The sequence below is a fragment of the Meriones unguiculatus genome, chromosome 5 (genome assembly GCF_030254825.1).
Source record: "Meriones unguiculatus strain TT.TT164.6M chromosome 5, Bangor_MerUng_6.1, whole genome shotgun sequence".
Taxonomy (NCBI): Eukaryota; Metazoa; Chordata; class Mammalia; order Rodentia; family Muridae; genus Meriones; species Meriones unguiculatus.
This window is the reverse complement of record NC_083353.1, coordinates 23,192,234-23,216,755: the sequence shown is the minus strand read 5'-3', so window position 1 is coordinate 23,216,755 and position 24,522 is coordinate 23,192,234.

Sequence of the window (24,522 nt, the reverse complement as noted above, 5' to 3'; positions counted from 1 at the left end):
GTTCAGGAAGTTGTCTCCTGTGCCAATGAGTTCTAGGCTGTTCCCCACTTTTTTTTCCAATTGATTTAGGGTATCTGATTTTATGTTGAGGTCCTTGATCCACTTTGACTTTAGTTTTGTGCAGGGTGATAAATATGGATCTATTTTCATTTTTCTGCATGTAGACATCCAGTTGGTCCAGCACCATTTGTTGAAGATGCTGTCTTTTTTCCATTGAATGGAATTGGCTTCTTTGTCGAATATCGAGTATTCATAGGTGTGTGGATTTATTTCTGGGTCTTCTATGCGGTTCCATTGATCCTCCTTTCTGTTTCTATGCCAGTACCATGCAATTTTTATTACTGTTGCCCTGTAGTACAGCTTGAGATCAGGAATGGAGATACCTCCAGATGATCTGTTGTTGTACAGGACCGTTTTGGAGATTCTGGGTTTTTTGTTTCTCCATATGAAGCTGAGAATCTTTTTTTCAAGGTCTGTAAAGAATTGAGTTGGTATTTTGATGGGAATTGCATTGAATCTGTAGATTGCTTTTGGCAGTATGGCCATTTTCACAATGTTAATCCTACCAATCCATGAGCACGGGAGATCTTTCCATCTTCTGATATCTTCTTCGATTTCTTTCTTCAGAGACTTGAAGTTTTTCTCAAACAGGTCTTTCACTTGCTTAGTTAGGGTCACACCAAGGTACTTTATGTTATTAGTGGCTATTGTGAAGGGTGTTGTTTCCCTAATTTCTTTCTCAGCCTTTTTGTCTTTGGTATATAGGAGGGCTTCTGATTTTTTTGAGTTGATTTTGTATCCTGCCACTTTGCTGAAGGTGTTTATCAGCTGAAGGAGTTCTCTGGTTGATTTTTTGGGGTCGCTCATGTATACTATCATATCATCTGCAAATAGTGACACTTTGACCTCTTCCTTTCCGATTTGTATCCCCTTGATCTCCTTTAGTTGTCTTATTGCTCTGGCTAGGACTTCAAGTACTATGTTGAAGAGATATGGGGACAATGGACAGCCTTGTCTTGTCCCTGATTTCAGTGGGATTGATTTAAGTTTCTCTCCATTGAGTTTGATGTTAGCTATAGGCTTGCTATATATTGCCTTTACTATGTTTAGGTATGTGCCTTGTATCCCTGATCTCTCCAAGACTTTAAACATGAATGGGTGTTGGACTTTGTCAAATGCTTTTTCGGCGTCTAAGGAGATGATCATGTGGTTTTTCTCCTTCAGTTTGTTTATGTAGTGGATTACATTGATGGATTTTCGTATGTTGAACCACCCTTGCATGCCTGGGATGAAGCCTACTTGGTCATGGTGGATGATATCTTTGATGTGTTCTTGGATTCGGTTTGCAAGTATTTTATTGAGTATTTTTGCGTCAATGTTTATAAGAGAGATAGGCCTAAAGTTCTCTTTTTTCGTTGGGTCTTTGTGTGGTTTAGGTATTAAGGTGACTGTGGCTTCATAGAATGAGTTTGGTAGTGTTCCTTCTGTTTCTATTTTGTGAAATAGCTTGAGGAGAATTGGAGTTAGCACTTCTTTGAAGGTCTTGTAGAATTCTGCGCTGAAGCCGTCTGGTCCAGGGCTTTTTTTGGAGGGGAGACTGTTAATGACTGCTTCGATTTCCTTGGGAGATATAGGGCTATTCAGTCTTTCTACCTGATCTTGATTTAGTTTTGGTAGATAGAATCTTTCAAGAAAATTATCCATTTCATTTAGATTCTCAAATTTTGTGGCATATAGGCTTTTGTAGTATGACCTAATAATTGTTTGGATTTCCTCAATGTCTGTGGTTATTTCCCCATTTTCATTTCTGATTTTGCTGATCTGGATAGTTTCTCTCTGCTTTTTAGTTAGTTTGGCTAAGGGTTTGTCTATCTTGTTGATTTTCTCAAAGAACCAGCTTTTTGTTTCATTGATTCTTTGGATAGTTTTATTTGTTTCTATTTGATTGATTTCAGCCCTTAGTTTGATTATTTCCAGCCGTCTGCTCCTTTTGGGTGTATCTGCTTCTTTTTGTTCTAGGGTTTTCAGTTGGGCCATTAAGTTGTTTGTATGTGATGTTACGAATTTCTTCTTGCAGGCACTTAGTGCTATAAATTTTCCTCTGAGCACTGCTTTCAGTGTGTCCCATAAATTTGGGTATGTTATGCCTTCCTTTTCATTGAATTCTAGGAAGTCTTTAATTTCTTTCTTTATTTCTTCCTTAACCCAGCTGTCATTGAGTAGTAAGTTGTTTAGTTTCCATGTGCGTGTCGGCTTTTTGTTGTTTCTGTTGTTGTTGAGGTCGAGCTTTAGTCCATGGTGGTCAGATAGTATACAAGGGATTATTTCAATCCTTTTGTATCTGTTGAGGTTGTGACCCACTATATGGTCTATTTTGGAAAAGGTTCCATGGGGTGCTGAAAAGAAGGTGTACTCTTTTGAGTTTGGGTGAAATGATCTGTAGACGTCTATTAGGTCCATTTGATTTAGGGATTCTGTGAGTGCTTTTATTTCCCTATTTGGTGTCTGTCTAGTTGATCTGTCCCTTGGTGAGAGTGGAGTGTTGAAGTCTCCCACTATTAAGGTATTATGAATTCCTATTATTCTTAGATTTTTGTCTTTTCATAGCATCCTTGATTTCTTGGATATTTTGTGATTGGAACTTTTCTGATTTTACTTTTTCTTTGAGAGAAGTATCCATTTCTGCTAGTGTGTCTTCACCTCCAGAGATTCTCTCTTCCATCTCTTGTATTCTGTTGGTGATGCTTACTTTTGTGGTTCCTGATCTTTTCTCCAAGTTCTCCAGCTCAAGGGTTTTCTCATTTTGTGTTTTCTTTATTGATTCTAATTCTGTTTTCATGCCTTGCACCATTTCTTTCATGTGTTTGAATTTGGATTCCTGTCTCTCTACAATGGCCTCTATTTCTTTTTTCATTTCCTTCTTATATGCCACTAATTTTTCCTCTACTTGTGTATCTATTTGTTTGGCTATGTTTGCCTGTGTTTCTTTAAGGATATTGTCTATTTCTTCTTTCTTTGCCTCCAATTGACTGGCCATCTCTTTGAAAGACTTGTTCATTTCCTCCTTATGAGCCTCAAATAATTGGGCAAGCATCGCTTTAAAATCATTTTCCTGTGCTTCTGCCGAATTGGAGTATCCATCAATTTGGGGGTTTGCTGGTGAAGTCATGATGTCCTGATTTATGTTGGAAGTGTTCTTTGCCTACCCCTGGCCATTGGCTTATCTGAAACCTTCCCTGTTTGTTTTTGGATTCTGCAGATCAGACTGGTGCTGTCTCTCTCTGGTGTCTGGAGAGTTCTTCAGGAAGCTGAGCACTCTCAGCGTGTGCTGAGGACTAGCTGTACCTGTGGGAGGAAAGTACGCAGGCACAAACGGGGCAAATGCAAGCGTGTGTGCACGCGCGTGTGTGTGTCTGTGTGTGTAAGTGTGCGTGGAAATGTTTCTCGAGGGAAGAGTGATGGCTAATGTTGAACCCTTGAGTGTGTGGGAGGGGCTCTGCACTGTATATGTCGCAGGTGCTAAAGATGATAGCGGCGCAATTTCTGGCATTAACTGCCTAAACTCCTCAATCAGGCCCACAGGGCAGGAACTTCAATGTCCCTAGTGCCCCTCTGTTTCCCAAAGTGGGTATGTGGGTGGGAGGGGGTTCGATGCCTGGCTTCTGATTTAGAAGGACCCAGGATCTGGGGAACTGCAGATTCTCAAGGGTGCACTCACTTACAGGCAGGTCTCTTGGCATAGATCCTGGTATCCTGTGCTCTCTGCTCTCTGGTTTGGCCCTGCTTCTTTGATGTGTTCCGCCAGTTCTGTGCTGCTGTCACTGCCAGGTTCTGAGGTCTTGCTGCAGCTGGAGATTTCAGGGTGGTCACTTCAGCAGGGATGGGGTAATCACGCTCTCTGTTCTCTGGTTTGGCCCTGGTTAGTCTTAAACTGGAGGGTTGTGGCGCCCCTCCAGTTCAGTGCTGCTCCACTGCCAAGTCCTGCTGTAACTGGAGACTGGGTCGCTAGTCCCAATGCTTTCTGGGAAGTCCTGGGGTCTCTTCACTGTGCTCTCCAAGACTGGGAGGCCCAGCGCCTGGTGTGTCCAGGTTGTATGATGTTTCTGCCTGGTTTTGGTGAGTATATAGTGTATTCTCTGTCACTGTGGGATTAGGCGGGCAGTACCGTCAGTGATGGCGATCCTGCGGAGCTAGTATGGTGTCTAGCAGATTCGCGCCCTGGGAGGATGGTGCAGCCGCTGCATGAATCTGGGACTCCGGGACACCTCATTGACTTTTTTTAAAAAATCAGTATTACATAGTTTAACACTAGATCTTTGAGGCATCTACCTTTGGGTTCCTGGTCATCCAGGAAGTTTCAGGCATGGGCACTCTCTTATGGCTTGGTCCTCAAGTTAGGCCAGTCATTGGTTACCCATAACCACAAACTCTGCCACCAGTGCTGCAGCACATCTTACAGAGAATAGGTTGTGGCTAGAAGGTTTTGTGGCTGAGTTAGTGTCCCAGTCCCACAAGTGGGAACTTAACCTGTTTACCTGTTTATGTTCAGGTTCTATATACTCTATTACTAGGAGGGTTTTTGAGGTTCACCCTCATAGGTTCCCAGAAGATCCCATTGCACCAGGATTCTATGTTACCGCCTAAATGTTCAGAGACTCAAGTTGTCTCTCATTATACTCTCCCCTCTGCCTCTTTCTCACTTTCTGTTTCTATCCCCACCATGCGCCCCATTACCTGTCTACCCTCAATATTTATTTTATTTCCACTTTCCAAAGATATCCATGCTATCCAACCTAGAACGCTTCCTTTTACTCAGCTTCTCTTATTGTGTGGATTGCAGTGTGATTATCCTACACTTGACAGCTAATATCTTCTTCTAAATACATATCATGTTTGTCTTTCTGTGTATGGGTTACCACATTCAGGATAATTTTTTTCCTAGTTTAATTCATTTGTGTGTGAATTTCATGGTCCTTATTTTATTCCACTAATTTATTTGTTCATTGTACATCACAATTGCAGGTCTACTACCTCTTCCCCATTCCAACCCTCCCATCCACTTTCACTATCCCCCTCCCCCTTCTTACTCAGAGAATGGAGTCTCCCTGCACAGCATACCAATCTGCATTGGCACATCAAGTCTCATCAGGACTAAGTGCCTCCTCTTCCCTTGAGGCAAGACAAGGCCCTGCTAGGGGAAAAGGATTCAAAGGCAGGCAACAGAGCCCAATTTAGAGATGCCCCACCTCTAGTTGCTAGAGAACCCACAGAAAGATCAAGCAGCCCATCAACTTTATATAATTCATAACTCAGGAAGATTTTTTTCAGTTCCATACATTTTCCTGCCTATTTCATGATCCTATTTTTTTTCTAAAACCTGAGTAATACTCCATTTTTAAAATATACCACATTTTCTTTATCCGTTCTTCCATTGAGGAATATCTAGGATATTTCCAGATTCTGGCTATTATGAATTAAAGCCATTATGAATATGGTTGAGCAAGTGTCCCTGTGGTAAGATGGAGTGTCTTTTGGCTATATGCCCAATAGTGGTATAGCTGTATCTTGAGGTCTCAATTACCAAAATTTCTAAGGAACCACCAAATTGATTTACATAGTGGTTGTAAAGTTTGCTTTCCCAACAAAAATGAATAGGTGTTTGCCTTTTTCTACATCCTTGCCTGTCACTTGTTTTGTTGATCTTGGCTGTTCTGACAGGTGCAAGATGGAATTTCAACTAGTTTTGATTGGCATTTCCCTGAAGGCTAAGGATGTTTCTTGTCCATTTAGATTTCTCTTCTGAGAATTCCCTGTTTATTTCTTTGCCCCATTTTTAATTGGATTGTTTAGTTACTGGTTGTCTAATTTATTGAGTTCTTTTTTTAAAATTTGTATATTAGCCCTTCATTGCATGCACATTTGATGAAAATCTTTTGTAGGCTGCCATGTTTTCTAATTGATGGTGTCCTTTGCATTTCAGTAGTCTAGGTACCATTTATTAATTGTTGATCTTAGTGCCTGCCTGATCAGTATTCTGTTTAAGAAGTTGTCTCCTGTGTCAATGTGTTCAAGGCTGTTCCGTATTTGCTCTTCTGTCAGGTTCAATGTGTCTGTTTATATGTTGAGATTTTGTTCCACTTGGACATAAGTTTGTGCAAATATTGATCTCTTTGAATTCTTCTACATACATATATATATATATATATATATATATATATATCCAGTTATATCAGCAAAATTTCTTGAAGATGCTTTCTTTTCTCATTGTTTCTTTCTAGCTTCATAATAAAAAAGCAACTGTCCTTAGGTGTGTGGATTTATGTGTGGGTCGATGATTTAATTTTATTTAATTGACATGTCTGTTTTTATGCAAATGCCATGAGATTTTTATGACTATGACTTTGTAGTGCAATTTGAAATCAGGGAGGGCAATAACTCCATAAATTCTAATATTGCTCAGGAATGCATTTAGCTATCCTGTTTTTTTTTTGTTTGTTTTGTTTTGTTTTGTTTTTTGCTTTTCCATATGAAATTAAGTATTGACCTTCCAAGTTTTGAAAAGAATTGTGTTGAAGTTTTGATAGGAACTATGTTGAATCTATAGATTGCTTTTAGAAGGATGGCCATTTTTACTAGGTTAATCCTATCCATTCATGAGCATGAGAGATCTTTCTGTCTTCTGATAGTTCTTTAAATTCCATTTGCTAAAGATAAAGAAAAGTTCTGTAACACTTTTGGCATAGAAGTATTTTGCTTGCTTAGTTAGAGTTACCCCAAGATATTTTATATTAATTGTGGCTATTGTGAACAACTGTGTTGTTTTCCTGATATATTCCTCAGCCTATTTTTCATTTGTTTATAGGAGAGCTACTGGTTTTTGTTTTGTTTGTTTTTAGGTAATTTTGTACCCAGCCATTTTGCAGAAGGTATTTATCAACTGTAGGAGTTCCCTGACAGAATTTTTGGAATCTCTCATATATATTATCATATCTTTTGCAATTATTGATATTTTGACTACTATTTTTCCAATTTGTATTTCTTTGATCTCTTGCAGTTTTCTTACTGTCCAAGCTAGAACTACAAGTACAATATTAAATAGATATGGACAGAGGAGACAAACTTGTCTTGTTCCTGATTTTAGAGGAATTGCTTTGAGTTTCTCACCATTTAATTTGCTGTTGGCTATAGGCTTGCTGTAAATTTCCCTAATTATGTTTGTGTATACTCTGTGTATTTCTACTCTCCACAAGACTTTTATCATGAAGGGGCATTGGACTTTCTCAAAGCCTTTTTCAGCATATAATGATTTGATAATGTACTTTTTTCTTTCAATATATTTACATGGTAGATTGTACTGACAGATTTTATATTTTGTACCACCCCTGAATTTCTGGGATGAAGCCTACTTGAATATGGTGAATAATCTTTTTTGATGTGTTTGTAAAATTGATTTGAAATTATTTTATTGAGTATATTTTATGTATATTTATAAGGGAAGTTTTTTTATAATCCTCTGTCTTTATGTAATCTTTATGTAATCTTCGTGTAATCTTTGTGGTTTGAATATCAGGGTGACTCTGGCCTCATAAAAGAATTTGGAAATATACATTTGTAATATTTTGGAATAATTTGAGAAGTGTTGGTATTGGCTCTTCTTTGAATGTCTAATAAAATTCTGCACTAAAACCATGTGAATGTGCAAGTCTCTGGGTTTGGAAATTTTTTGTGTTGAAATGTTTGTAGTTTATCCTCAGTTAAAAACAAACTCATGAAGGGACACATCATCTTGGCCAGCTGAAAACTGACACATGAGAGAGCCAGTGATGTTTTGCTAGAAGCTGTCCTGTGCAAGGGGCATGGCATGTTCAGGTTGTAAAACAGCTTTGTGTGGGCTATGATAAACAGAAGCCCACAGACAGGGAGACATGCATTTGTATTGCTACTCATTGCTGGTCTTCATTTTTCTAAACTTTTCAAAGAGAAACACTGCAGAGCAGACAACTTCTTGTAGCAATCCAGCTGAGTCTTGCAGCTTTTGCTGACTCTGTTTTTTTTGGGAGTCTTGTTTTCTTTGCTGAATTGTGCCAATTCATGTTGTTGTTGGGTGTTGTCTATTGGATAGGAATGCTGGTATCTGGAAAGCATAGAGTGTATTTGCCCCAAGGAAATACTGCTAAAAAAGGTCCACAAAATCCTTTATTCTAAGAACTTTCTTTCTCCCCTTCCTATGATCAGTGGGATAGAAGGTAGGTAGAAGAATTTAAAAACCCTAAATAAACTAGGGTTTTGGAAAATCAAAGGGTACAGATTTTAATGACTGCCTCTGTTACAGATTATAGATCTATTTAAATTTTGTGTGTGTGCGTGTGTGTGCATGTGTGTGTGTATGTGTGTGTGTGTCTGATTGAGACGTAGCTTTGGTAAATGGCATCTATTGGGAAATCTATCCATTTCTTTTATTTTTTTCAATTTTATGGTATACAATTTTTTAAAGTATGATCTGATTATTTTATGGATTTCTTCAGTGTCTGTTATGTCTTTTCATTTTTGATTTTGTTAATTTGTATATTCTCCCTTTGTCTTTTAGTTAGTTTGGATAAGGGTTTGTCCATCTTCTTGATTTTTTTTCAAAGAGCCAGGTTCTTGTTACCTTGATTTTCTTAAAAATAATGTTCTCGGGCGGAGCCAAGATGGCGACTAGCACACACAGTTTCTGAGCAGTGGGATACCTGATCTTCTGAGTTGGAGAATGGAAGGACCCCCAACCCAGGAAAACCACAGCGAGGCTTTCTGAACACCAGAGAACATCGCAGGAGGTGAAAACTTTGGCCTCCGGTCACCCGGAGACTTGCTTGGGGAGGGAGAGAAAAGATCCTTTGTTCTTGCTGCACTCCCTTCCCCCAGACCTCCTTCCTCCTGGGCACAGCGGCACAGCGGACTCATCTTTCTCAGCGCAGACCTAACTGCCTGGGGTATACAACCGCTGAGACGGAGCCCCAACCACTTTAGCGGCAGACAAAAGCCAGCAGTACGTACCCCGGAGTCCCAGATTCGCGCAGCGGCTGCACCATCCTCCCAGGGCGCGAATCTGCTAGACACCATACTAGCTCCGCAGGATCGCCATCACTGACGGTACGACCCGCCCAATCCCACAGTGACAGAGAATACGCTATATACTCACCGAAACCAGGCAGAAACGTCATACAACCTGGACACACCAGGCACTGGGCCTCCCAAGCTTGGAGAGCACAACAAAGAGATCCCAGGACTTCCCAGAAAGCATTGGGACTAGCAAGCCAGTCTCCAGTTACAGCAGGACATGGCAGCGGAGCAGTACTGAACTGGCGGGGCACCACAGCCCTCCAGTTTAAGACTAACCAGGGCCAAACCAGAGAACAGAGAGCCTGATTACCCCATCCCTGCTGAAGTGACCACCCTGAAATCTCCAGCTGCAGCAAGACCTCAGAACCTGGCAGTGACAGCAGCACAGAACTGGCGGAACACATCAAAGAAGCAGGGCCAAACCAGAGAGCAGAGAGCACAGGATACCAGGATCTATGCCAAGAGACCTGCCTGTAAGTGAGTGCACCCTTGAGAATCTGCAGTTCCCCAGATCCTGGGTCCTTCTAAATCAGAAGCCAGGCATCGAACCCCCCTCCCACCCACATAACCACTTTGGGAAACAGAGGGGCACTAGGGACATTGAAGTTCCTGCCCTGTGGGCCTGATTGAGGAGCTAAGACAGTTAATACCAGAAATTGCGCTGCGATCATCATTAGCGCCTGCGACATATACAGTACAGAGCCCCTCCCACACACTCAAGGGTTCAACATTAGCCATCACTCTGTCCCTCGAGAAACTCATCCACGCACACTTACACACACAGACACACACGCGCGCGCGCGCACACACACGCTTGCATTTGCCCCGTTTGCGCCTGTGTACTTTCCTCCCACAGGTACAGCTAGTCCTCAGCACACGCTGAGAGTGCTCAGCTTCCTGAAGAACTCTCCAGACACCAGAGAGAGACAGCACCAGTCTGATCTGCAGAATCCAAAAACAAACAGGGAAGGTTTCAGATAAGCCAATGGCCAGAGGTAGGCGAAAGAACACTTCCAACATAAATCAGGACATCATGACTTCACCAGCAAACCCCAAAATCGATGGATACACCAATTCAGCAGAAGCACAGGAAAATGATTTTAAAGCCATGCTTGCCCAATTATTTGAGGCTCATAAGGAGGAAATGAACAAGTCTTTCAAAGAGATGGCCAGTCAATTGGAGGCAAAGAAAGAAGAAATAGACAATATCCTTAAAGAAACACAGGCAAACATAGCCAAACAAATAAATACACAAGTAGAGGAAAAATTAGTGGCATATAAGAAGGAAATGAAAAAAGAAATAGAGGCCATCGTAGAGAGACAGGAATCTAAATTCAAACACATGAAAGAAATGGTGCAAGGCATGAAAACAGAATTAGAATCAATAAAGAAAACACAAAATGAGAAAACCCTTGAGCTGGAGAACTTGGAGAAAAGATCAGGAACCACAAAAGTAAGCATCACCAACAGAATACAAGAGATGGAAGAGAGAATCTCTGGAGGTGAAGACACACTTGCAGAAATGGATACTTCTCTCAAAGAAAAAGTAAAATCAGAAAAGTTCCAATCACAAAATATCTAAGAAATCAAGGATGCTATGAAAAGACAAAATCTAAGAATAATAGGAATTCACGAAAAAGAAGACTCCAGACTCCAAGGTCCAGAAAATATTTTCAAGAAAATCATAGAAGAAAATTTTCCCAACTTAAAGAAAGAGATGTCCATAAATATACAAGAGGCCTACAGAACTCCAAATAGACTAGACCAGAAAAGAAACACATCACGTCATATCATAGTCAAAACACTAAATCTACAGAACAAAGAAAAGATATTAAAAGCAGCAAGGGAAAAAGGCCAAGTAACATATGAAGGTAGACCTATCAGAATCACGCCAGACTTCTCATCAGAAACTATGAAAGCCAGAAGGGCCTGGGCAAGTATCATGGAGACTCTAAGAGATCACAAATGTCAACCCAGACTACTATACCCTGCAAAGCTTTCAATCAACATAGATGGAGAAAACAAAATATTCCATGACAAAACTAAATTTATACAATATCTACACAGCAAACCATCCCTACAGAAGATACTAGAAGGAAAACTCCAATCCAATGAAAACAAATTCACCCAAGAAAACAGGGCATACAGATAATATCCCAACAAAAATGAAAAGAAAACAAGCAATGAATCAGGGTTAGATCATCGACTCCATTACAAAAGGAATTAACATGCATTGGTCACTATTATCTATCAATATCAATGGACTCAACTCACCAATAAAAAGACACAGGCTAACAGAATGGTTAAGGAAACAGGATCCAACATTCTGTTGCATCCAAGAAACACACCTATGCAACAAAGACAAACACTACCTCAGAGTAAAGGGCTGGAAAACTGTTTTTCAAGCAAACGGTTCCAGAAAACAAGCTGGAGTAGCCATCCTAATATCTAATAAAATAGACTTTCAACCCAAGTTAATCAAAAAAGATAAGGAGGGCCACTATATTCTCATCAAAGGAAAAATCCACCAAGAGGACATCACAATCTTGAATATCTATGCCCCAAATACAAGAGCACCGACATTCGTAAATGAAACATTATTAAAGCTTAAATCATACATTGATCCTAATACCTTAATAGTGGGAGACTTCAACACTCCACTCTCACCAAGGGACAGATCAACTAGACAGACACCAAATAGGGAAATAAAAGCACTCACAGAATCCCTAAATCAAATGGACCTAATAGACGTCTACAGATCATTTCACCCAAACTCAAAAGAGTACACCTTCTTTTCAGCACCCCATGGAACCTTTTCCAAAATAGACCATATAGTGGGTCACAACCTCAACAGATACAAAAGGATTGAAATAATCCCTTGTATACTATCTGACCACCATGGACTAAAGCTCGACCTCAACTAAACAACTTACTACTCAATGACAACTGGGTTAAGGAAGAAATAAAGAAAGAAATTAAAGACTTCCTAGAATTCAATGAAAAGGAAGGCACAACATACCCAAATTTATGGGACACACTGAAAGCAGTGCTCAGAGGAAAATTTATAGCACTAAGTGCCTGCAAGAAGAAATTCGTAACATCACATACAAACAACTTAATGGCCCAACTGAAAACCCTAGAACAAAAAGAAGCAGATACACCCAAAAGGAGCAGACGGCTGGAAATAATCAAACTAAGGGCTGAAATCAATCAAATAGAAACAAATAAAACTATCCAAAGAATCAATGAAACAAAAAGCTGGTTCTTTGAGAAAATCAACAAGATAGACAAACCCTTAGCCAAACTAACTAAAAAGCAGAGAGAAACTATCCAGATCAGCAAAATCAGAAATGAAAATGGGGAAATAACCACAGACATTGAGGAAATCCAAACAATTATTAGGTCATACTACAAAAGCCTATATGCCACAAAATTTGAGAATCTAAATGAAATGGATAATTTTCTTGAAAGATTCCATCTACCAAAACTAAATCAAGATCAGGTAGAAAGACTGAATAGCCCTATATCTCCCAAGGAAATCGAAGCAGTCATTAACAGTCTCCCCTCCAAAAAAAGCCCTGGACCAGACGGCTTCAGCGCAGAATTCTACAAGACCTTCAAAGAAGTGCTAACTCCAATTCTCCTCAAGCTATTCCACAAAATAGAAACAGAAGGAACACTACCAAACTCATTCTATGAAGGCACAGTCACCTTAATACCTAAACCACACAAAGACCCAACAAAAAAAAGAGAACTTTAGGCCTATCTCTCTTATGAACTTTGACGCAAAAATACTCAATAAAATACTTGCAAACCGAATCCAAGAACACATCAAAGATATCATCCACCATGACCAAGTAGGCTTCATCCCAGGCATGCAAGGGTGGTTCAACATACGGAAATCCATCAATGTAATCCACTACATAAACAAACTGAAGGAGAAAAAAACACATAATCATCTCCTTTGATGTCGAAAAAGCATTTGAAAAACTCCAACACCCATTCATGTTTAAAGTCTTGGAGAGATCAGCGATACAAGGCACATACCTAAACATAGTAAAGGCAATATACAGCAAGCCTCTAGTCAACATCAAACTCAATGGAGAGAAAATTAAATCAATCCCACTGAAATCAGGGACAAGACAAGGCTGTCCATTTTCCCCATATCTCTTCAAAATAGTACTTGAAATCCTAGCCAGAGCAATAAGACAACTAAAGGAGATCAAGGGGATACAAATCAGAAAGGAAGAGGGCAAAGTGTCACTATTTGCAGATGATAGGATAGTATTCTTGAGCGACCTCAAAAATTCAATGAGAGAACTCCTTCAGCTGATAAACACCTTCAGCAAAGTGGCAGGATACAAAATCAACTCAAAAAAAAATCAGAAGCCCTCCTACATACCAAAGACAAAAAGGCTGAGGAAGAAATTAGGGAAACAACACCCTTCACAATAGCCCCTAATAACATAAAGTACCTTGGTGTGACTGTAACCAAACAAGTGAAAACCTTTTTGAGAAAATCTTCAAGTCTCTGAAGAAAGAAATTGAAGAAGATATCAGAAGATGGAAAGATCTCCCGTGCTCATGGATTGGTAGGATTAACATTGTGAAAATGGCCATACTGCCAAAAGCAGTCTACAGATTTAATGCAATTCCCATCAAAATACCAACTCAATTCTTTACAGACCTTGAAAAAAAGATTCTCAGCTTCATATGGAGAAATAAAAAACCCAGAATCTCCAAAAAGATCCTGTACAACAACAGATCATATGGAGGTATCTCCATCCCTGATCTCAAGCTGTACTACAGGGCAACAGTAATAAAAACTGCATGGTATTGGCATAGAAACAGAAAGGAGGATCAATGGAACCGCATAGAAGACCCAGAAATCAATCCACATACATATGAATACTCGATATTTGACAAAGAAGCCAAATCCATCCAATGGAAAAAAGACAGCATCTTCAACAAATGGTGCTGGACCAACTGGATGTCTACATGCAGAAAAATGAAAATAGATCCATATTTATCACCCTGCAGAAAACCAAAGTCAAAGTGGATCAAGGACCTCAACATAAAACCAGATACCCTAAATCAAGTGGAAATAAAAGTGGGGAACAGCCTAGAACTCATTGGCACAGGAGACAACTTCCTGAACAGAACACCAACAGCACAGGCTCTAAGAGCAACAATCAATAAATGGGACCTTATGAAACTGAAAAGTTTCTGTAAAGCAAAGGATACCGTCATCAAAACAAAATGACTGCCTACAGATTGGGCAAAAATCTTCACTAACCTTGTATCTGACAGAGGACTAATATCCAGTATATACAAAGAACTAAAGAAGCTGAAAAGCAGCAAACCAAGTAATCCACTTAAAAAATGGGGAACAGAGCTAAATATTGAATTCTCGACAGATGAATATAGAATGGCAGAAAAAAACTTAAAGAAATGCTCATCCTCATTAGTCATCAGGGAAATGCAAATCAAAACAACCCTGAGATATCACCTTACACCCATCACAATGGCCAACATGAAAAACTCAAGCGATAACACATGCTGGAGTGGTTGTGGAGAAAGGGGAACCCTCCTCCACTGCTGGTGGGAATGTAAACTGTTACAACCACTCTGGAAAGCTATCTGGCACTTTCTAAGACAATTAGGAATAGTGCTTCCTCAAGACCCAGCTATACCACTGCTAGGTATATACCCAAATTCATTCAAGTACACAAAAGGGATGCTTGCTCAACCATGTTTATAGCAGCTTTATTTGTAATAGCCAGAACCTGGAAACAACCCAAATGTCCATCAACGGAGGAATGGGTACAGAAATTGTGGTATTTTTACACAATGGAATACTGCTCAGCAATCAAAAAGGAGGAAATCATGAAATTTGCAGGCAAATGGTGGGATCTAGAAAAGATCATTCTGAGTGAAATATCCCAGAAGGAGAAAGACAAACATGGGATATACTCACTCATCTAGACCTATAAGATATGATAAACATAATGAAATCTATACACCTAAAAAAGATAATCAATTGAGCAGACATGGGGTAAGATGATCAATCCTCATTTAGAAAGACAGATGGGATGTGCATTGAATGTATGACAGGAGTCTACTGAGCGCATCTGAAAGACTCTAACTAGCAGTGTTTTCAAAGCAAAGACTCATGACCAAACCTTTGGCAGAGTACAGGGAATCATAAGAAAGAAGGGGAGTTAGTCTGATGGGGAAAGGATAGGAGCTCCACAAGGACCAAATACATCTGGGCACAGGGTCTTTTCTGAGACTGACATTTAACCAAGGACCATGTATGGATATAACCTAGAACCTCCACTCAGATGTAGCCTGTGGTAGCTCAGTAACCAATTGGTTTCCCAAAGTGAGGGGAACAAGGACTATTTCTAACAGGAACTCAATGACTGGCTCTTTGGTCTCCCCACCCCCGAAGGGAGGAGCAGTCCTGTTAGGCCACAGAGGAGGGCTTTGCAGCCAGTCCTGAAGATACCTGATAAAACAGGATCAGATGAATGGGGAGGAGGTCCCCCCTATCAGTGGACTTGGAAAGGGGCATGGTGGAGATGAGGGAGGGAGGGACTGGGAGGGAATGAGGGATCAGGACACGGCTGGGATACAGAGTTAATAAAATGTAACTGATAAAAAAAATAATAATAAAATAAAAAAGTCAATGAAATGATAGCTTACAATATTCTGCTATATTCATAGATGCTGCCTAGTTCAATAGTGATCAGAGGGGGAGCCCCCATAGTGAAGGGAGCAAATACAGTAATCTACTTCCAAACATTAGCGTTAACTCAGGGAGCCGGGAGAAAGAGGAGGAGGACAGAGGATTGTTGGAGCCAAAAAGTTCAAGGACACCACGAGAACATGGCCTAATTAGTCAACTAAGGAGAATTCATAAGGAGGGCAATGAAATACTCCAAAAGACACAGACTGAAGTGTTGTATAAAGTTATTAATATTTATGATGGGTTTAACTTCTGGTATTGCTGCTGTTAATCCTCAGCAGCTGTAAAACCAAATCACCACACAGAGACTGGGTTTTTAGTTAACCTAGAACACAATGCTGGGCAATATTTACTCCCTCCTAAACCTCCATGCCCTCAGTTTCCTAACATTTAGATTTCCCACATTATACTTGCTTTTTGTGAAATCTTAGGTCTGGTTCATGCTCCAAGTCCTCCAAGCTCTCCTCCCGCTCTGCTCTCCTAGTGCACCCCTCTCCTCGTGCTCCTCCTCTTTCTCCTCCTCGTTCTCTAGCTCCTCCTCGTTCTCTAGCTCCTCCCCTCTTTCCTGTCCTCTGGCTCCTCCCATTGCACAACATTGTATCCAGCTGCTTTATTTGTGTCCTGTTTACACAAGAGCTGGGACAGGATGCTTATAGTGAGTATCACAATGCAATATCCAAATTGAAACCAGAGAGTTGTGGGTGGGGAAATCAGCATTTGAATTAACAAGGGTAAGGCATATACATTTTAAAAGAACATTATACCAACATTTCCCCCTTTAAGTCCAATAAAGGCTCTTTTTCTTTCAATACAACAATAATTATGAAATTATGAAAACTGTTAGGTAAGATCTACACATGCAATGTCTAGTCCATGTGTATTTAGCACATGGAGAGGGTATCTTAGGAGAAAGTGTCTGATTATCCTATCTATCTTGATAAGTTTAAAATTCTATACTTAAATTAACTTTTATCCTTATTGGTATTAAATATATATAAAGATTTCTCAATTTCTAAACAACTTAAGCTTAAATGTGGTACTGTAATTATTTGTTCTTCAACCCCATCAGAGACTTGAGACGGAATAAAATTAGTTATGAGAGTAAATAGGAAGTGCATGTTAGCAGCTTCCAAAAAATAAAAAAATGACAGAGACAGTTTGCTGCTGAACAGTTAGTCACCCATAACTCTCTATAACATTGGAGCATCATCTTCAGCCTTCTGGCTCAGAATATTTTGACAGACATATACGTGAAGCAGGAACTTTTTAGGACTTGCTTACCCTGTCTTGGCAGAGTTTGGCAGTTGACTTGTCCTGCATTTAAGCTTGCCCATTTTAGGCAGAATTTGTCTGTTGTGAAGCGAGGGTATTTTCTTTACCCGAGTGGCTTGTTTGCCACATTTGAAGCCATCTCCATATGGAGGTTCTTCGATGCTCATTATCTTCTTTCAGGTAGGTGGGGTGCTGCCAGGAAATGACTTGTCTCATTGTCAAAGAATCTTTAAAATAATAAGAACATTTTAAATGCCATATTCTGTAGGTCTCCGAAGTTTTTGAAGACTACCTATCTTTATGTAATCGCTTTGTATACAAAATCATATTTATCTGTCAAACCTACAAGATATACTCCTGTGACAAATTAAACTAGTGTCTAACATGACTTTGAGTTGAATAACTAACAATTAACTTGTATACCTAATATCCTAACCACCTTTTAATAGTAGTTTAAAAATATTGGAAGTAACCTTGACTTTTTATCAATATACTAAAGCTTATACCAATGTATTAAAAATACTTATTTTTGCATCAATATGCAAAATCCTATACCAGAGTTAAAATTAACCTTATTTGTGAATAACAAATAAAACCTTAAGTTGAGTAGATTCAATAATCTACCCTTTTTCTATTTCTATAAAATATCCCTGTATATTCCTTGTTTCACTTGGAATAAGACCATTAATAATAAACATCTCCCGATGACAATAAAATTTTGTAGCCATATCAAACAACCAAAAACATACCCAACCCCCTTTAAAGGAAATTGGATGCCATTCTCATGAGTTTCTTCTAGCTGACATTGTGGACATGTAGAAATCCTATAGGGGGCCCAAATAAAAATGGTTAATTAAGCAAGTAATAACATTTGTGGTCCAATAACATTTGAATGTTGAGAAATTTCAGGCTTAATAAAAGTCTTTTTTGGAACAGTCCAAAATGCTGGACCAGTTAAAATTAGTGGCTTTCTTCAAAGTTCTTTTGGGAGCAGGCTTTGATGTGAAACGGCAGTTGAAGAAGTTGAGGCAGGCACAAGCAGAATGCTGGACGTGCAAGATGCTGGAACAGATGTGTCAGTTTCTCAACATGCTGAAGAATGATTCTGTTAGGTTTGCTCTAGCATCTTTGTTGTCTAGTTCTTTTGTTCTGCAAACATATAATTTCTCACAAGCATTATAGAGTTCTAAAATTATAAATGTATGAGAGGTGCAGGATGAAACTAAAATGTAAGCCAATTTTATCTATGCAAATGAAAAGGTTAGCATAATACATTTTGAGGATATTATAGCCAAGAATTATTGGCCAAGTATTGATGGAGTTCTGACTGGAGACATTTTTTATGTCTGTCAGTTTCAGAGGTATTTCCAGGTAAAGGGATTATCAATTTATGTTACCTGTTCTGTTTGATCTTGATTTCTCTCCTCTTCTGAGTGGCTAAGGTCTTCCGGTGGTCTTCCACTGTCATTTCTGATTTTTATTAGTTTTGAAGGAACCCATAATTTCTCTTCTCCTGCATGAACATAAGCAAAACCTCTTCCCCAGCGTAACACATTCCCCACTCTCCACTGTGAAGTTAGGGTATCTTTGAAATATATAGGCTGACATAATTCAGCAGTTTTTTCTATAACCCAGTGTCTCTCCGCAGCTGTTGTTTGTTGTTCATTAACATTTAAGAAATTTAAGGTCAACAAAGCATTATGTAATCTGTCTCTGGGGGTTTTTAATACCCCTCTCTGTTTGTTAAGCATGTCCCTTAAAGTACGATTGGATCTTTCAATAACTGCTTGACCAGTAGGATTGTGAGGTATACCTGTGACATGCTTCATCTTGTAATATGTAAAAAATCCTTCCATTTTATTAGAGACATACGCTGTAGCATTATCAGTCTTAAATTGTTTAGGTATGCCCATAATTGCCATCACTTCTAATAAATGGGTAATAACTGAATCAGCCTTTTCAGAGCTTAAGGCTGTTGCCCACTGAAACCCTGAATATGTGTCTATAGTATGGTGCACATATTTCAATTTACCAAACTCTGTAAAATAAAGCACGTCCATGTGCCAAATTTCATTTCTTTGGTTACCTTTAGGGTTACTTCCTGCAGGGAGTGGAGTTTGGCTATATAAAGAACAAGCTGGGCATTTTCTCACAATGTCTTTGGCTTGTTGCCAAGTGATAGAAAAGTCTCTTTTTAAACCTTTGCTGTTAACATGGTGTTTTTTATGAAATTCTGAGGCCTCTAACACGCTTCCTATCAATAGTTCATCAATTTCATCATTGCCTTGTGCTAGAGGACCTGGTAAACCTGTATGAGATCTGACATGTGTTATATACAATTGATTATTTCTATTTCTGATTACTGGTTGTAATTGAAGGAAGAGTGAAGTTAAGTCTGAATTATCCTGAATTAGATCAGCAGTTTCTATATGCAGAACAACTCTTTCTGCATATTGAGAGTCAGTGACTATATTAAGAGAGTCCTGAAAATCTGATAACACCAAGAGAATTGCATATCATTCTGATTTTTGAACTGAATCATATGGACTCTCCACCACTTTACTCAGATTTTCTGACTTATAACCTGCCTTTTTTGATTTATTGGCATCTGTATAAAATGTGGGAGCTCCAGAAATTGGAGTTCCTTTTACTATATGAGGGAGAATCCAATTGGTTTTTTTATAAACTGAAGTCGCTTGCTTTTTGGGTATTTGTTGTTGATTTCTCCCACAAATTCACACCAAGCTCTTTGCCAATATTCGTTGTCTGCCCATAATGACAAAATCTCAGCATTGGTAAAGGGCACCACAATTTCAGCTGGATCTATTCCAGCCAGTTGACGAAGTCTCATTTTTCCTTTTAGGATCAATTCAGAAACCTTTTCTATATAGGTTTTTAGTTTTTTGTTTTGTTTGTGTGCCAAAAATATCCATTCTAAAATATAGTCCTCCCTCTGCATAAGAATTCCTGTGGGAGAATGAGTGGAGGGCAAAATAACCAAAATACAGGCCCTCTTTGGATCAATACGGTCTATACATGCATCTTGTAATTTCCTTTCTACCAGAGCCAATTCCTTTTCAGCTTCAGCTGGTAACGTTCTTGGACTATTTAAGTCCTTATCACCCTGTAAGGTTTGAAATAAGTTACTTATCTCTTGAGTAGCTAAAGCAAGGGTAGGCCGTAGCCAGTTAATATCTCCCAGCAATTTTTGAAAATCATTAAGAGTTCTTAGCTGTTTTTTTCTAATTTGTACTTTTTGTGGTCGAATTTTCTGTAGACCTATTTTATATCCTAGGTAATTAATAGAATCTCCTCTTTGTATTTTTTCGGGAGCAATCTGTAATCCCCAACAAGGCAAAGTTCTATTTATTTTATCAAAAATATTTTCTAAGGTTTTCATATCTGAATCAGCTAATAAAATATCATCCATATAGTGGTAAATTATGGATTGAGGAAACTGCTTACGAATTACCTCCAACGGTTGTACAATATATTGGCACAAAGCAGGACTGTTTAACATCCCCTGTGGTAAGATCCTCCAGTGATACCTCTTTATTGGACATCTTCTATTCAAAGTGGGTACTGAGAAAGCAAACCTTTCCCTATCATGTTCATGTAAAGGAATTGTGAAAAAGCAATCCTTTAAATCAATCACTATAATAGGCCATTCTTTAGGTAACAAGGAAGGCAGTGGGATTCCAGATTGTAACGATCCCATTGGCTGAATAATTTTGTTAATTGCTCTTAGATCTGTTAACATCCTTCATTTGTCAGATTTCTTTTTGATGACAAATACCGGAGAATTACAAGGGCTGTTGGACTCCTCTATATGTTGAGCCTCCAGCTGTTCCAGGACTAGCTGTTCTAGTGCCAGTAATTTTTCTTTACTCATAGACCATTGTTCAATCCATATAGGTTGGTTAGCCAACCACCTCAGTGGTAAGGCTGTGGGAATTTTATTAGCAGTGGCTTCCTAACAGGCAGTTGAAGAGACGGCCTCTGCTGTATTTTGTTTATGGACAGCCTGGACAGTCTGAAACTGTTTTTGATGACATTTTTTTAATAATTTTAGCTTCTTTATCAGGAGTATTACCTCTTTTTTGGCTTGTCTCAGAACTTGGGGGGATGTTATTCTGGGTCTTCCATTGTTGTAACAGATCTCTTCCCCATAAGTTTATGGCTATCTCAGCCACGTATCGTTTTAGTTTTCCTATTTGACCTCCTGGTCCTATACATTTAAGCCGTTTAACACCTAACACTTTGTTTCACTTTAGATAAATTCCCAACTCCTTGGAATTGAATATCCACCTCCTGAAGTGGCCAATTTGGAGGCCAGGATTTACAAGTAAGAATTGTGACATCAGCCCCAGTATCTACCAAGCCTTCAATTTCAATATTATTTAAAATTATCTTTAACTTTGGCCTTTGATCATTTATAGAGGTTTGCCAATATATTTGTTTTTTGTTCTCCTGGTTTTTTGATTTATCTATAGAATCTGGTTTGGCCTCACTGTCCAAGTTTTTAATGTTTATTCCCAGAGCAGTGGTGTTTAATTTTCTTGTGGAGGAGTATCCCTGTCCTGTTCTGGGGCCTGCAAGAGGCCCCCTTGGGCGTTTTTTGATAAAGGATTACCCCATTTATCTATGAATGCTCTAATTCACTAGGCCAGTGACGACCCTTGCCACATCTTCTGCATATTCTAGGAAGCATAGGCTCCCTTCTTGAATTATATTGGTTTTCCTGGTAATTTCTTCTGTAGTAATCTCGCCCATCACAATTACAACATCTCCCAAGGTCTTTTGAGGTAGCTTCTCTTACCAAGGTCAAATTGGGTGAATGAGGTCTAATATCAATCATATTTCTAATCCATTCGTCTATTGGAGCAGATCTTGCTCTTAATGGCCTTATTGCCTCTTTGCATTCAGTATTAGCATTTTCAAAAGCTAAAGATTCTATTAGTGCTTTTCTAGCTAGTGGATCTGATATACTTCTATCCACAGCTGAAGTCAATCTTTGTGAAAAGTTAGTAAATGTTTCACTTGGACCTTGTATGACCTGGGAGAATGGCTCAAGCCTTTTTCCTGATTCCTCAACCTTGTCCCAAGCATTTCAGGCTGCTAAGCGACATAATGCTAAGGTTTCTTCGTTATATACAGCTTGTATCTCTGTGTCAGCATACTGGCCATCACCAAGCAGCTGTTCCTTAGAAACACCGACACCTCTGGCTCTATTTTTGGGTGCTATCTCTCTAGCCTCTTCTCTCCACCATGATAGCCACTGTAAATATGGCCCAGGTTCTAATATTGCCTTTGCCATATCCTCCCAATCCTTGGGGATTACTCTACTTTTGATTGACCAGGAAGTCAACATTTGTTTTACAAATGGTGAATGCATTCCAAAATTAGTAACACTTTCCTTAAATTTCCTCAGATCTAGCACTTCCACAGGGCGCCATTCAGCTTCATGATAATTCAGTGGATGATCATCATCTGCTGGTTTCTGCTGTATAGTGACTGGATAAGCCAACGTTGGTTTTCTAAACACCTTTGGTTGGCTTTCTTTATTTTTGTCTTTTGCCTCTACCTGAGTATTTTCTTTACTTAGTATTCTAAACTCTTCTCTTAAGGTCTGCACCCATATTTCATACCTATCTCCCTGTTGTTTGTTTTGTTCAATAATCTCTTGAATCTCTTGTTTTATGCTTCTCTTCCAACTTTTAATTTTTTCTTTATATTGTTCTAGTTGTTCTTTGTGCTGTTCCAGTATCTTTTCTAAAACCTCTGCCCTATCTTCCTGTAGTTGATTGCGTTCTGTAAGTTTTTGTATCTCTTGTTTTTGGTCCTGTTTCCAGTCTTCATTTTTTCCTTTATGTTGTTCTAGTTGTTCTTTGTGCTGTTCCAGTATCTTTTCTAAAGCCTTTGCCTTCGAGAAGACATAAAAGGCTAATGCAATGATTAAGGTTAAATTGAGGACTATGAATGTAAGCATAGTTACAATTTCTAGACTTTCCTTTATTTCAGTCTTAAAACCATAGAATAGATTATCAGCCAAGCTCCAAGAAATCTGTTTTATTGTTTCTTCCATCCTGTTAGACTGTAGTGGCAGCTAGTTTTGTTAGGGAAGTCTCAGGTCTGCCCACAGTAGGCTGCCTTTTGCTCCAAGGCCTGTTTAAGAGTCTCTCTTAAAGAGACAGTAACTGACCTGAGAGTTTTTAGATTTTAAGTTTGGTTTACATCACTGGGAGCTTATTCCCCCCACCAAATTATGATAAAGTATGATTTAAAGGGTGTGGATTCTTAGATTAGTTGGGCGCCATTTGTTGTATAAAGTTATTAATATTTACTATGGGTTTAACTTCTGGTATTGCTGCTGTTAATCCTCAGCAGCTGTAAAACCAAATCACCACACAGAGACTGGGTTTTTAGTTAACCTAGAACACAATGCTGGGCAATATTTACTCCCTCCTAAACCTCCATGCCCTCAGTTTCCTGACATTTAGATTTCCCACATTATACTTGCTTTTTGTGAAATCTTAGGTCTGGTTCATGCTCCAAGTCCTCCAAGCTCTCCTCCCACTCTGCTCTCCTAGTGCACCCCTCTCCTCGAGCTCCTCCTCGTTCTCTAGCTCCTCCCCTCTTTCCTGTCCTCTGGCTCCTCCCATTGCACAACATTGTATCCAGCTGCTTTATTTGTGTCCTGTTTACACAAGAGCTGGGACAGGATGCTTATAGTGAGTATCACAATGCAATATCCAAATTGAAACCAGAGAGTTGTGGGTGGAGAAATCAGCATTTGAATTAACAAGGGTAAGGCATATACATTTTAAAAGAACATTATACCAACACTGAAGCAACATCATGGAGCCTGCATGGGTCTGAGCTTGGTCTCCTGTGTACATGCTGTGGTTGTTTGATTTGGGGGTTTTTGTGGAACTCCTAAGAGTTGGAGTAGGGTATCTCTGACTCTTTTGGATGTCAACTTTTTTTTCCTCCAACTGAGTTGCTTTGTCCAACCTTGATACGATGGTTTATGCATAGTCTTATAGAATTTTGGTATGCCTTGTTCAGCTAATATCACTGAAGATTTGCTCTTTTCTCAAGGGAAATGGAGGAGCAATGAATATTGCAGAGAAGGGATGGGGGTTGAAAAAAGAGGAAGAAAAGGAGGAATCAGTCAAGATGTATTCTAAGAGGGAAGAATAAAGAACAAGGAAAAAAATAAATTATAGACAAACTTTAAAACTCCCACAAAATTAACTCAAAGTGACCTCTCAAGTGTAAGTGTTTTTGAACCACCAGATACTAATATTTCTTTTGAACAAGAAGTCCCATGGTCTAGATTTATCTCTCAAATGGATATGATCAGAAAGGTCTGCCTTGGCTCTGTAGTCATTCAT